The 14,036-nt window shown below is 40.6% G+C and overlaps 1 protein-coding gene across 1 annotated transcript in view; it reads left to right on the forward strand.

The window, feature by feature from the left end:
- Nucleotides 1–13,010: 13,010 nt before the first annotated feature.
- The window catches only part of NRXN1 (neurexin 1), a 1,323,847-nt gene continuing 1,322,821 nt past the window's right edge, over nt 13,011–14,036 (forward strand). The window contains exon 1 of the mRNA XM_045010133.1: nt 13,011–13,130. The gene's annotated coding sequence lies outside the window, so the exon portion shown is untranslated. The remainder of the gene's footprint in view (nt 13,131–14,036) is intronic.

Raw genomic sequence — 14,036 nt, forward strand, 5'->3', positions numbered from 1 at the left:
ACCTCTGTCCTGTTTCAGCCTCTGACTCCCTCAGACATCTTTTGGATGTCTCATTGCCACCTCTATCTCAATAGACTCTGTCCTCAGATCTGATTTGGCTGTGGAGGGGGGAAGGTACGTACTGGAGGCAACCAAGAGCTTTACCCTTAGGACTGTTCCACTGGCCATGAATTTCTAGAAGCATTGCACTTTGGCCCTGTCCACTTTTTGCCAAGGATAAGTTAGAGCATCATTTATACTAGGGTCCAAGAAGGTCCCTACCATCCAAAGTATAGGGGAAACACAACGTTGTTTTAAAGCCTTGCCCCTCTCTCCCCCATTACCACACTGAGAATAACTTGGTTGGACAGAGAATCAGAGCCATTTTGTTTAAATTCTGTGATGACAGTGGGAATTCTAAGGAGCTTTTCTGCATTTCCCCCTATTGCTTAGGTATCTACAGTATTTTCACACAGATATAATTAATTGATAAACATTAAAAACAAATGATCTGGTTCTAATGGCTAGAAAGAATCAAAGAGAAAGAGCAACATCCAAGAACAATTGTATTAATTGAACTAAGCAATGCCAGGGCTATAACAAAAGAAACAATGTGAAATGTATCAATATGACTCAAACAAAGACTGAAATTATTTTTGCAGGGAGGGGCATTTTTAAAAACACAATTGCAACTTATGTTATGACTGGTGCATTGTTTCTAGGGAATAGGTGCACAAATGGATGCCAACTTTTGACCTGAAAAGGAAGGCTTTTGATGATGTGTAAGAAATAAACTCATGGCTGCAGGCATATGACAGAAAGTATGCTGGTGTATCCCTCATTCTGCTGTTTACTGTTATTTACAAATGGCTCTAAAAAAAGAAGTGAAATAAAGATAAAACGTTTGAATGCAATTGTGTGTTTATGTGTGACAAACATATTAGCGTATTTAGTGCCTACTACTTGGGCTTCTCTCTCATAAAATCCACTAGGCCCTGCACAAACTTATCTCTTACACTACTTCATTAATTCTTTTTGTCCATTGGTCCTTGCCCTACTGTATTGTCTCATCAGACCATCCACATTTGCTTCCTGGAACCTAGTTTTTGTTTGCCTTTAAATTCGTTTTTCACTCTTCTCTGATCACTCTTCTCTTCACTTTTACTCACTCTGCTCACCCTTCCCTCACCCCATCTCCATCTGCATTTCCTTATTCCCTTCTCTCCAAATTTCTACTGCCTCCTTTCCTCCCATCATCACTTCAACTATCCCCACAAAAATTCTTTCTCTGTCTTCTTCTCATTGTATCTTTCAATTTGTCTTCCAATACAACCCCTCTTTCATAGCCCTACTTTCCTCCTCTCATACGCTCTACTACTGCACTATATTGCAAGCACCTGGGAACACTAAAACTCCAGGGCCTCGAGACAGATTGTATGGACTAAACAAAAGTAAAATGAATGAAGATTTTAAAACAATAAAAATTAACATTCCATTTACAGTAAAGGGTAAATCCCCCTCCCTTATTGAAAGGTTTTTAAGTTAGACATTTTGATAACAAAGCTGCCCTGGAATGTAAAAATATTAGCCATCTGGCACACTGCAGTATTCCCTTAGTGAATACTTCTTGAGCAGGTGCATCCTTTACAGTTTAAACACTGCTCTCAAGAACCTCGCTGTATGCTTTCTAACCACAAATATTCCTCCACTTTGATGTGATAGTAATTCTCACCAACATTAACAATTGCAGCAATTTTTGAATCAGAGTATATCTTCTGATTACTGGAAAATTATACCCTTATGAAAAGTAGTATATTTTTAGTATTCTTGGCAGACTTTTAGTGTAGCTAAGTAGAATGCTTGAATTATACCAAGTATACTCATTTTTCCATAAGGGTAAAGTGACATTATAAAACAAATTATTATAATCAGAGTTTTTCTTTTAGCTCTCAAAGGGCTTGATCCTAAAAGGGATAAGCATTTGCTAGGACCCTCAGCTTGCATTAAGTTTCAGTGGAAGTTAAGGGTGCTCAGCACCCATAGTGTAAGGTCCAAGTATAGAATCGTGCAGCTGTGATGAGCTATGATTTCGCTGATTGCTGCTGCATATTTGTTTACAACATATATGAAGTGTTCACACAGCTAGTCTACACCAAAACATCCTCCTATTACTGTTACTTCTTTCTCCCTCCGCCTGCCTGTTACTTTCACTGTTAGAGAATGAGCAGGCTGACCCAGAGGCTGATTGAATAAACAGGCTTCTTTATTGTGGTACTTGTTCCCCTCGACCCAATTGTCGAGTAAGCACTGAGTTAATCACTTCACGCTCTTTTATCTACGTTAATATGTAAATACCCACATTTACTACAACACCCCCAAAACCCTTATTTGATAAAATGAATGCACATATAATGTCAAGTATCAGAGGGGTAGCTGTGTTAGTCTGGATCTGTAAAAGCAGCAAAGAGTCCTGTGGCACCTTATAGACTAACAGACGTTTTGGAGCATGAGCATGAGCATGCATGCATCCGACGAAGTGGGTATTCACCCACGAAAGCTCATGCTCCAAAACGTCTGTTAGTCTATAAGGTGCCACAAGACTCTTTGCTGCCCATCTAATGAATATTAATAGCTATATACTGATATAATTATACCCACCCTGTTTACAGCATTAAGCATATTGGACAGACATTTTTACCTTGAAGATACATTTCTTTGCAGTAATTGTAGCCACAAGTTCCAATAATCAGCAGTTCACAGGGGAGGGAGGAAGGGGCCATGACCCCAAGCTCATTTATGTATCTGGGAAAGGAAGGGAAGAAGAGATAACACTTCTTTACACAAAGGGTATTCTTTAGACACCCACATTCCTTATGCAGCTGCAACACTTATCAATCCTTAACAAGCAGAAGGGAAGGGAGAGAGATAGCACTTTATCTAACAAACGAAGAGACAGTGCCTGCTCGTGCCTTCCTCCCTAATCCCATGCTAGCAGTTACCCAGCTCTTTACTTAAACCTTACATACCCCAACACTCACCTACCTGTTACATAGTGGTTTTAGATTGTAAACTCTTTGAAACAGCAACTGTCATTTACTATTGGCCAGGTTCTACAACCTTTACTCAACCTCTTACTCCATAATGATTTCCATGGGAGTATTTGTGGAGTAAGGTACTACTCAGTGTGAGTAAGGGTGTCAGAATCTGTCCCTATGGGTTTGCATAGAATTTAGCACAATGGAGCCCTGACTTCATTGAGTCTCTTAGTCACTACCATGAACCTAATAGTAACAACAATAACAATAATACATATATACATACTGGTCCTCATAGAAGTTACTTCAGTGGACTACTTGTTTGTTAGGTTTGTTGTTGAGGTCAAGAATTTAACAAAATTCAAAGAGATATTGGACATTTCTGTGGAAAACAAGAATATCCAGAGTTATAATAGCTAATGCTAAAAACAGAGTTTTGGAAGACATATTAAACCTTAGGCTTCAGGGTTTAAGAGAGTCTCCAACAATTCACAACAGGATAAGACCTTAATGGGGAGGCAGCTTTATCTGTGTATTGTTGGGTTTCTTACACCCTGAAGCGTCCGGTGCTGGTCACTGTTGAAGACAGCAACTGTTAGGCCCTGGCTCTGATCTGGTATGGCAATTCCCATGTTCCTATGTAAATCAATCCATTAGATAATTAGAAGAATTTTTACAAATCTTGAAAAAATGGCTACCAGATAGGCATTCCCATTTTCTTTACCAAAGGCCTAGCACTATTATTTTCCAAGGCCTATTGGCTTAATCAATGAGTATAAGAGGATCATTGAGTTGTGTTTTTCTGGTCATTCTTCAAGATTCACATAGCTCCACCTTGTGTTTTAAGTCCTGCCCTAAGCTAGGACAACCCGCCAACATATATGCTTACTTCCATCGTTTGTGAGGCTCCAGTGTTCCTTATATTTCCTTTCCAATATGTTCTTCTGAAAATAGGTCTAGAATACAACTGCCTGCAGCTTCAAAGAGATTCCCTTGCATTTAATTGACATTACAGGCTGGATGTGGGACCCCTTATAAGTAACTGGGCCAACTGGTCTCTCTTATCTCTTTCGTAAACCTGGACATCATTTGCAATTATGTATCAGCATAAGGGCTATTTTAATAATTTTCTATTTCTGCAGTGAGGATAGAAGTCCACCCAGAATTATACCTACATGTGTTTCTCTATCTTCCCAAGCCTCTGGAGAATGTCAGCAGTCAACTGAGATACTTAATAAGGCATCTATTAATGACTTCTAATGACTTTTTTGGTGCATATCCTGCAAGAGGTTTAAATGTCATGACACACATGAGCAATCTCTGCAATCTAAGGGGCACCATGTCTAGGTCTTTAATGGTATGAATAGTTGAGGTCTGCCAGAAGCTTCAAATTATCAAAACCATGCAAATTGCTTGTGAAATTCACACCTGTACATATGTTTTCCAAAACTGCTTTCTCTCTTATAGTAGACCTGGTGACAGAGTCTGAAAAATGCATATAGCAATTTAGTATGGGCTTCTAATTATCTACATGTACCTTGAGAAGCACACCACTAAAAACATAACTTCTGGAATCTTCTGAAATGGGAGTGAACTTGGAAACATCTTTAAATGTTTATAGTGGGAATGTGGTCTTTAGGTCCTCAAAAGTATGCTCCTGTGCTTTATTTCTGATGCACAATCTTTCTTAGGCAATTCATAAAGAGGTTCACCTTTTCAGGACAGTGTAAGTATGAGCTAACTCCAAAATTAATCAATTTCAAGAATTACATCTATTCTAATGCATGCTTGTATCTCAATTCTATGTTCTGCACTCATCTTTCTTTATTAATTACAATGCTTTCAATACTGCAGCTGGTTAGTTGGAGGTGGGAGGGGCTTGCAGTATATATTTTTCTGTGTTTAAGTATATTCCAGCATCTTCAATTGCTTTCATAATCTGTCTTGACAGGGTTTGAATTAGGCAAGTATACACCCATACACTATGTCAGTAACTCCTTCAAGCCAAATGCCATCTTGCCTCATACCAGTCCCTGAACCTCAGTTGTGCTATGCCAGTGATGTACCATTCAAAACTGCAGCTTCCAAGATGGGGCGTAAAAACCCTTGTCTCAGACAGCTGCTGCATCACATTGCCTTGTGAGCAAAGTCACAACCAAGTCTCCCAGAGGACAATAGAGAACCAACTACCTAGCAAGCCACCACCATTAGCCCTGCAGACCCCTCCTAACACTGCTACTCCTGGACTAGAAGGCCTTCAGTGTTCCTCCTTCCTGCCCACCATGGCCTATGCTGCCTCCTTATGGTTGTTTGTGGGGGATTCCTTGGCTACTCTCTGCTTTTCCTCTCCATTTTCTCTCCTGCTCTGTTTCTTCCCCTTAACTTTCCTTTTCCTCTCCACATGTGCTTTCATTCTCCTCCTCCCTCTTTTTTCCTCTTCACCTCTCCTCATCCTCCTCCTCCCCACCTTCCACACCCCCAAGAAATAGAGGAGGGAGTAACCACCAGATGGGATGGAGAGAGGCATGTCTAGTAAAGAAGTCATGCAAATGCTGTGAGAACAGATCATGATCAATACTGTGGATGTAGACTGGGTGAGTATCATCACCTGGTGATTTTTTTTCCAATTTGCACCCTGGTTAAAACCTTTTTAACCTTATGTTCTATTCTTCCTCAGACTTCCCATAAATTAAAGAGTCATCTATATTAACTTCTACTCCCTCCAGGACTCGCAGAGTCTTGTTCATTTTCCTTTGGAAGATTTCTGGACTAGTTGTGAGACCTAAAAGTAGCTGACAGAAGTAGTATCTTCTGAAATGCACTATAAAAGTTGTCAGCTTAGACTGTCAGGGTGAGCTGGGGCTCACCAGGATCCTCTATGTGCACCTCAGGCCTGATCAGTGCCCACTGAAGTCAACGGAAGGACTCCAATTGATTTCAGTGAGCCCTGGATTGGATCTGTAGTGAGGAGAATATTGTTATACCAATTAACTTGGAGAGTATATATTTCCTGTTGAATCCATCATTGATCCTCTGTATGTGTATACAGATATGGACATGCCCTTAACAGACACTATAAATTCATATCCCCTGTTGGTTCAGTAGTACACTCTATTATATCATTCGTCGTTCTCCTGTCCAGTTCTTCCTTCATTCTGGGCTGTGCTAAGTGCAAAGAGTACTGCTCACTCTTTCAATAGAATCTGCACTGATTGTCCTGTAAACAAGCTGTTATCACTAAACACCACCCCAACTTCTTCTATACTTTTTATGAAGCCTAACTGTGGTTTGTACCCCAACGCGAGGAGCCTAGGTAACAAAATGGAGGAACTAGAATTACTGGTGCAGGAAGTGAAAGCAGATATTATAGGGATAACAGAAACATGGTGGAACAATAGTCATGACTGGAGTACAGATATTGAAGGGTATGTGCTGTTTAGGAAAGACAGAAATAAAGGCAAAGGTGGTGAAGTTGCATTGTATATCAATGATGAGGTAGACTGTAAAGAAATAAGAAGGGATGGAATGGATAAGACAGAGTCTGTCTGGGCAAAAATCACATTGGGGAAGAAAGCTACTATAGCCTCCCCTGGGATAGTGCTTGGGGTGTGCGATAGACCACCAGGATCTGATTTGGATATGGATAGAGACCTTTTTAATGTTTTTAATGAAATAAACACTAATGGGAATTGTGTGATCATGGGAGACTTTAATTTCCCAAATATAGATAAAATCAGGGGGCGCAGATAATCTTCATCCAAGAATATTAAAGGAACTGGCACATGAAATTGCAAGCCCATTATCAAGAATTTTTAATGAATTAGTAAACTCAGGGGTTGTACCGTATGACTGGAGAATTACTAACATAGTTCCTATCTTTAAGAAAGGAAAAAAATGTGATCTGGGCAACTACAGGCCTGTCAGTTTGACATCTGTGGTATGCAAGATCTTGGAAACATTTTTGAAGGAAAAAGTAGTCAAGGACATTGAGGTCAATGGTAACTGGGACAAAATACAACATGGTTTTACAAAAGGTAGATTGTGCCAAACCAACCTGATCTCCTTCTTTAAGAAGGTAACAGATTTTTTAGACAAAGGAAATGCAGTGGATCTAATTTACCTCAATTTCAGTAAGGCATTTGATACGTTTCCACATGGGGAATTATTAGGTAAATTGGAAAAGATGGGGATGAATATGAAAATTGAAAGGTGGATAAGGAACTGGTTAAAGGGGAGACTACAACGGGTCATACTGAAAGGTGAATTGTCAGGCTGGAAGGAGGTTACTAGTGAAGTTCCTCAGGGATCGGTTTTGGAACCAATCTTATTTAATCTTTTTATTACTGACCTTGGCACAAAAAGTGGGAATGTGCTAATAAAGTTTGAGAATGACACAATGCTGGGAGGTATTGCCAATACAGAGAAGGACCGGGATATCATACAGGAAGATCTGGATGACCTTGTAAATTGGAGTAATAATAATAGGATGAAGTTTAATAGTAAAAAGTGCAAGGTCATGCATTTAGGGATTAGTAACAAGAACTATTGTTATAAGCTAGGGAGACATCAGTTGGAAGTAACAGAGAAGGAAAAGGACCTTGGAGTATTGGTTGATCACAGGAGGACTATGAGCCGCCAATGTGATATGGCTGTGAAAAAAGCTAATTCAGTCTTGGGATGCATCAGGCGAGGTATTTCCAGTAGAGATAAGGAGGTGTTAGTACCATTATACAAGGCACTGGTGAGACCTCATCTAGAATACTGTGTGCAGTTCTGGTCTCCCATGTTTAAGAAGGATGAATTCAAACTGGAACAGGTTCAGAGAAGTGCTACTAGGATGATCTGAGGAATGGAAAACCTGTCTTATGAAAGGAGACTCAAAGAGCTTGGCTTGTTTAGTCTAACCAAAAGAAGGCTGAGGGGAGATATGATTGCTCTCTATAAATATATCAGAGGAATAAATACCAGGGAGGGGGAGGAATTATTTAAGCTCAGTACCAATGTGGACACAAGAACAAATGGATATAAACTGGCTATCAGGAAGTTTAGACTTGAAATTAGATGAAGGTTTCTAACCATCAGAGGAGTGAAGTTCTGGAACAGCCTTCCAAACGGAGTAGTGGGGGCAAAAGACATATCTGGCTTCAAGACTAAGCTTGATAAGTTTATGGAGGGGATGTTATAATAAGATAGCCTAATTTTGGCAATTAATTCGTCTTTGACTACTAGCGGCAAATATGCCCAGTGGCTTGTGATGGGATGTTAGATGGGGTGGGATCTGAGATACGACAGAGAATTCTTTCCTGGGTGTCTGGCTGGTGAGTCTTGCCCACGTGCTCAGTGTTTAGCTGATCGCCATATTTGGGGTCGGGAAGGAATTTTCCTCCAGGGCAGATTGGCAGAAGCCCTGGGGGTTTTTCGCCTTCCTCTGTAGCGTGGGGCATGGGTCACTTGCTGGAGGATTCTCTGCACCTTGAAGTCTTTAAACCATGATTTGAGGACTTCAATGGCTCAGACACAGGTTTGAAACAGGAGTGGGTGGGTGAGATTCTGTGGCCTGCATTGTGCAGGAGATCAGACTAGATGATCATAATGGTCCCTTCTGACCTTAAAGTCTATGATTATTATACCATTCATCTCTCTCCTGTCCAGTTCTTCCTTCACTCTGGGCTGTGCTAAGTGCAAAGAATACAGCTCATTCTTTCAATAGAATCTGCACTGATTGTCCTGTAAACAAGTTGTTATCACTAAACACCATCCCAACTTCTTCTGTACTTTTTATGAAGCCTAATTGTGGTTTATTGACACAGATGTTAAACAAATATTCAGTGTCTTTGTAGGTAGTGCAGGCTTTGAATTTACCTAATAAATATATCTTTTCCCTTGTGCTATTGACTACTACCCAGGGCTGTTTTAATTTAGAGGTAGGTCTCATTTCAGGCTCTGAAATATCCTTTTTTCCCTTTTCATATCTTCCATATTTCCAGTGGTCTTATGATGCGTTATTAGGTGCTTGTTTATTCCACATGAGAATGCTTTACTTTTATACTAAGCTTCTGCTACTTCTTTGCTGGATGAGTTGCATTTTCAAAAGGTCTGATTGCCGTGGCATGTACACCACCTGTTCCAGAGTCAGCTCTGGTATTAACTGAAATTTGTCCACCAGTTCCTTATTTAAAATCTCAACCACTAGACAATCTTATATGTACTTCCTAATGACACCAAAGTCACAATCCTCTGCATATTCCCTATATAAAGACTTCCAGATCTCTGAATCTGAGTGTGTGATAATGTGTCACATTTCTTTTGAGAATGAAATGCTCTCCTGATTTTTCACAAATATTATTCACTCTTCATTAACTTTCACAGAGTAAGGAGAAAAGATTTATAAATATTTTCTTCATCCCTTCCCATTGCATAAATCCTTTCCCATTGCATAAATGAATGCTTTGTGTTAAGTTTCATTTAGATTAGGAATCTGGTGAAGCACTTCTTCCACTTAGGTCATTCCATAGGTTTACAGAACTGAAAGATTTGTGGAACGATAAATTTGGCAGTTGTTTTTCCACTTATTCATACTGTTTTAAAATGAGTCAACATCTTATGCTATGCCATGTGACTATGGTAAAGAATCACAGAAAGACACACTTTATTCTAACACTGAACAAAGAACTTTACCAGAAAAAGGAAAATAATATTTCAATAATCTACTCTTTCTCTGACTCAAAGCATTGTTTCTGCCTAGAACTTTCCCTAGCCACCTCTTCCTTGTCTTCCTATAACAGATTTAAGTAACAGTATTCATGCTTAGGCTACATTGGAAGCTGCTGCCACTCCTCAGCCTGGTAACAGAAGAATTCCTCTCCTCTTCCCACATATCTCTTCAGTACCTGGTATTTCTATGTGAGCTAGGTGTTGGCTTTGCCACTAAACACCGGATGCTGTCTCTCTGAATTCAGTAGAAGTTTTGCCATTGACTTGAGTAGGGTAAAAATAGGGTCTAAATTAGAAAATGTTGACTTGCTTAACAGTGCTAAAAGAAATACACAATAACTTAAATGTTACAAAAATGCAATTTTGATATTTTCAAAAATATGCACAAGACTGTTACACTTTAAAGCAATAAATAGTAAGTCATCTGAACAAATGACCTGTTGCAACCTATTTTTTATGTTTTTCCTAGCAAAGGAGAAGTTTGTTCATTGCTCTGTTCATACAGGTCAAGTTTTTAGAACCATCTAGAGAAATTCCCACTCCCTCAATTTGAAAATAACGGGATGTGATTCTCATCTGGCTGAACAAAAGGAATGTCTGATTATTCTGTAAGTGTTGAAGATATGTTACATATCTAGCAAAGCTCTTATTCACATTACTTAACATGTTGCTTGGTAACCTCCTCAAACCTGTCATCTGTGAGGAAGGATGCCTTAAAAAATTACACGGATAACAGTGGGATTTAACAATGGGAATGAAGTAATATTTTTCTGACATTATTTGTTTTTGGGGTTTAATCCAAACTGAGTTTTTAGTGTCCTGGAAGGCTGACAGTAGAACTGTACAAATAGTTTTCAAAGAACTCAGTCTATGTTTACAAAAGATTCTAGACCCTAGGCAGAGGTTCTCACATACAAACCACTCACAAGCACCTCATTCCTAATTCTTGAAGACCCTGTGTAATAAATCCATGGCTACAAATAATAAACATAATAGTCACCCTAAACTATGCACATGTTGCATCAGGAATAGAACCCAGGACAAGAGCTGGGTTAAATCTGGACAAATATGATGACTAGATTCAGACAAAACATAAAATTAAAAAGGGAAGAAGAAATAAGAAATGTCTAAATATTTTGACATTTTTTCAGATGAATTGTTTCAACATTTCATTTTGAAACAACACTTTGGAATCAAAATTTCATTTCAAAATGTCATTTCAATCAACATTTTATTTTAAAAAATCACTTCAAAACAATGTTCTAAACATTTTGTTGGACTCGAATTTATTTTCGTCTTTTGTTTCAGCAAGAAAAACAACAACAACAATCACTTTTGGTTTGAAATTTATCAAATTTATGTATTTATTTTATTTTAATTTGTCGGTTCAGCCACCAAACTGAAAAATCAATATAATCTCTACCAGAACCTTCAGATCCCAAATACAGTTTGAAACAAAGAAGAACCTTTAAAAGGGCATATATGTTCTGTAGACTGTAAACATTAGAGGGCAACATAATCAAACATTCTAACAGGGCTTATGTTACATCCATAAGAGAGCAGTGATACATATAAAAACTAGACAGTTGATGCTCCTGTCCCTTTGGATTTACATCCAACAGCTGTAACAAATCCATGACAACAAACAGTGAACACCATTTTACTACATATATTATCTGGGGTAGAATGCAGGAGCTTTGACTTAAAAAAACACAGGTCTTTTAACATCCAAACTAAAGGGGGAGCTCTGCTAGCTGTGTTAGTAGTAGGGCTTTCATCCTGTTTAGACTACAGCCATCAAAACGTAACAGTGGCATACACAGCTATCATCCAATAGGAGGCAGTGATGCACATGCACACTAGGTAGTATATTACAGTAGGATCCTCTTCTTATGTTTGATGAGTTAATAGTTTCTTCCCCTGTGATAGATTGACACTTCACTGCTCTTCAAGGGCTCCAAGGGGAAGGGGGGGTCTTTTCCTGCCCTCTCTCCCTCAACAGTTCAAGTACAGGTGGCCTGATTTAATTAGTGGAGTACAGGATGTGGCCTTATCCCTACAGTGCAGCTGGAGCAACCAACAAGCTGCTTCCATTGTCTGCTCTCCCATCTTCTTTCTTTTAGGGATACACCAGACAAGGTGAGGGTGACTTCCTCTCCTCCCTGCAAATCGCTGGAAGGCTTTGAAGGAACAAGCTCTCCTTTTCCTTCCTCTGTAACAGGAAAATACACAGTGCTTCAAGCAGGGCTGGTGAGAGGGGGCACAAGAGGAAACAACTGTACCAGGGCCCCAAGCTCTGGAACCCATCCCCCCAATGTCAGTAACAAATAAAATGAAATGGGAGGGGGTGAGGGCCCAGCAAACATGATGTACTGGGGCCCCAAATTTCTCTCAACAGGCCTGGCTACAGGAAACAGGATCCATACCTCTCCCCACTTTGGGCAGTGTTTCCAGAGCTGGGGGAAACTCTATGTATAGTGTGCTGCCACTCCACCAGGCTCAGACTGAGGTAACTATTGTCACTGCAGGAAGGGAAAGGGGCCAGAGGCTCATTTGACAGAAGATTCCTTGTGGCTTTGAGGAAGCAGGCCTTACACTGCTAGCCCCCCTGAGAAAGAGATAGGGGAAGGGCCTCAGGCTTTCCCCAAAGACCCAAGGAAAGGTCAGACTCACCCACAGCTACCCAAACATAATGGGAGACAAGGATAAAGGCCACTGGCCTTGTTACCCACTCCTAAGATACTGAAAGTGCTGTGGGTTCTAGATACTAGGTGGGGTACTGCCTGGATGCAAGAGCTGGGGATTAATGCAGTGTCCTGGGACTCCCTAAAGGCTGATCTGGGGTGACAGGGTGGGAGTTTTGTCTCCTGCAGACAGCAGCTGAGCTGTGGAGGAGCGTGACAGGCCTTGCAGCACCGGGCGGGGCTAGCCAGTGCCTATTGTGGAAAGCCTGTGAAGTTGGTATGAGGGTTCAGTGCTCCTATCCATACAAACTGAGTCTTAAAGAATTTACAGCCCCCTAGGGACAGGCTCACATCTTGGTGCAACTCCCCTGATTCCACTATGTTTACGCCTGGGAGGCATTTGGCCCGTTTGAAAAGATGCAGGTCCTTCTGCTCAGAGTGATGTGATGGCTCTGTCTAGAGTCTGTGTAGGGAGATGCTGCTGTCCACAGTGCTGCAGAGAGCACAGCTCCTCCCTCCTCTTGCAGACAGGCAGCACCAGGCGTCATGTGACCGTCCCCTCCTTTCTGTTCCCCTCCCTCCCTCCTGGAGATAGAAGCTCAAGCCTGACGCCGCTGAAAAGGCAACTGCACTTGCCTTATTCAAAGACCTAAGGAAATTCTCTTTGACCGACACATGCTTCGAGCTCTGTTTCAAGCTAAAGAGAAAATCCAAGCAGGTAAATGGCTGGCTGCTGGTTTGTGGGATATGGGGAAAGAGAGGTTGGGGAGGAAAGCCCCCATTTAACAGAGCCTGGATCTGTCGGATGCACAAGGGGCTGGTTGGTTTGCGTGCAGCGTTTTGAATAGGTAGATGGCAAGGAGATGAGATGGTGGAACTGAGGTAGTAAGTTAAAGGTTGGATGCGGTGATTTATGATCAATTGCAAGGCAGACTGGTGGTTTGGAGACTCAAAAAATGAAATAAATCTTCGGCAATTTTTCCGTGTCTGCTGCTTTGATTAAGTGTGTGAAGTCAGAGCGTCAGTGGAAAAGAAGATATTTTGGATGGGGGGAGGCTGACAGAAACAGCGGGCTTATGCAGGGAGTGCATTGATATTTTGGGACGTTTTTCGTTGGGAGCCAGAAAAAGGACACCCAGCTGCATTTATATATCTTTGAATCTGTTAAGGTCCCTGCTGATGGCATGGGTTCTTAGAGCGGTAGAAATTATATCATAAACATATTAAAATAAATATAACTGCAGACTGTACGGGTAGCAAAATCGATCATTCCAGTCGCTTAGGAAATATTTTGGTTCTAGAAATCAGTAGAAATGAAAGAAAAAGAAAAATGATACTGTTAAGACTGCTTTTGAATTAGGGCGCTTCACTCTTTGGTTGTTTTTCAGATGCTTTTATTTCATCCTGTAATTAGTGAGCTCTCTAGGTCTTCCCCGCACCAGGAGACAATCCTATGGATATTTATACAATAAGGATTCTGCCAAGGGTTGTATATGCCTACTGACCTGCCATTTATTAAGGACTGATTGACCTATGGGGGTCTCTCCTTTCAAAAAGCTCAGTTAGGGCACCTGTGACTAAAACATGTTTTTAACAATAAAATGGTTCTGAAGGGGAGGCTGGA

Source organism: Mauremys mutica, chromosome 3 (genome assembly GCF_020497125.1).
Source record: "Mauremys mutica isolate MM-2020 ecotype Southern chromosome 3, ASM2049712v1, whole genome shotgun sequence".
NCBI lineage: Eukaryota > Metazoa > Chordata > Testudines > Geoemydidae > Mauremys > Mauremys mutica.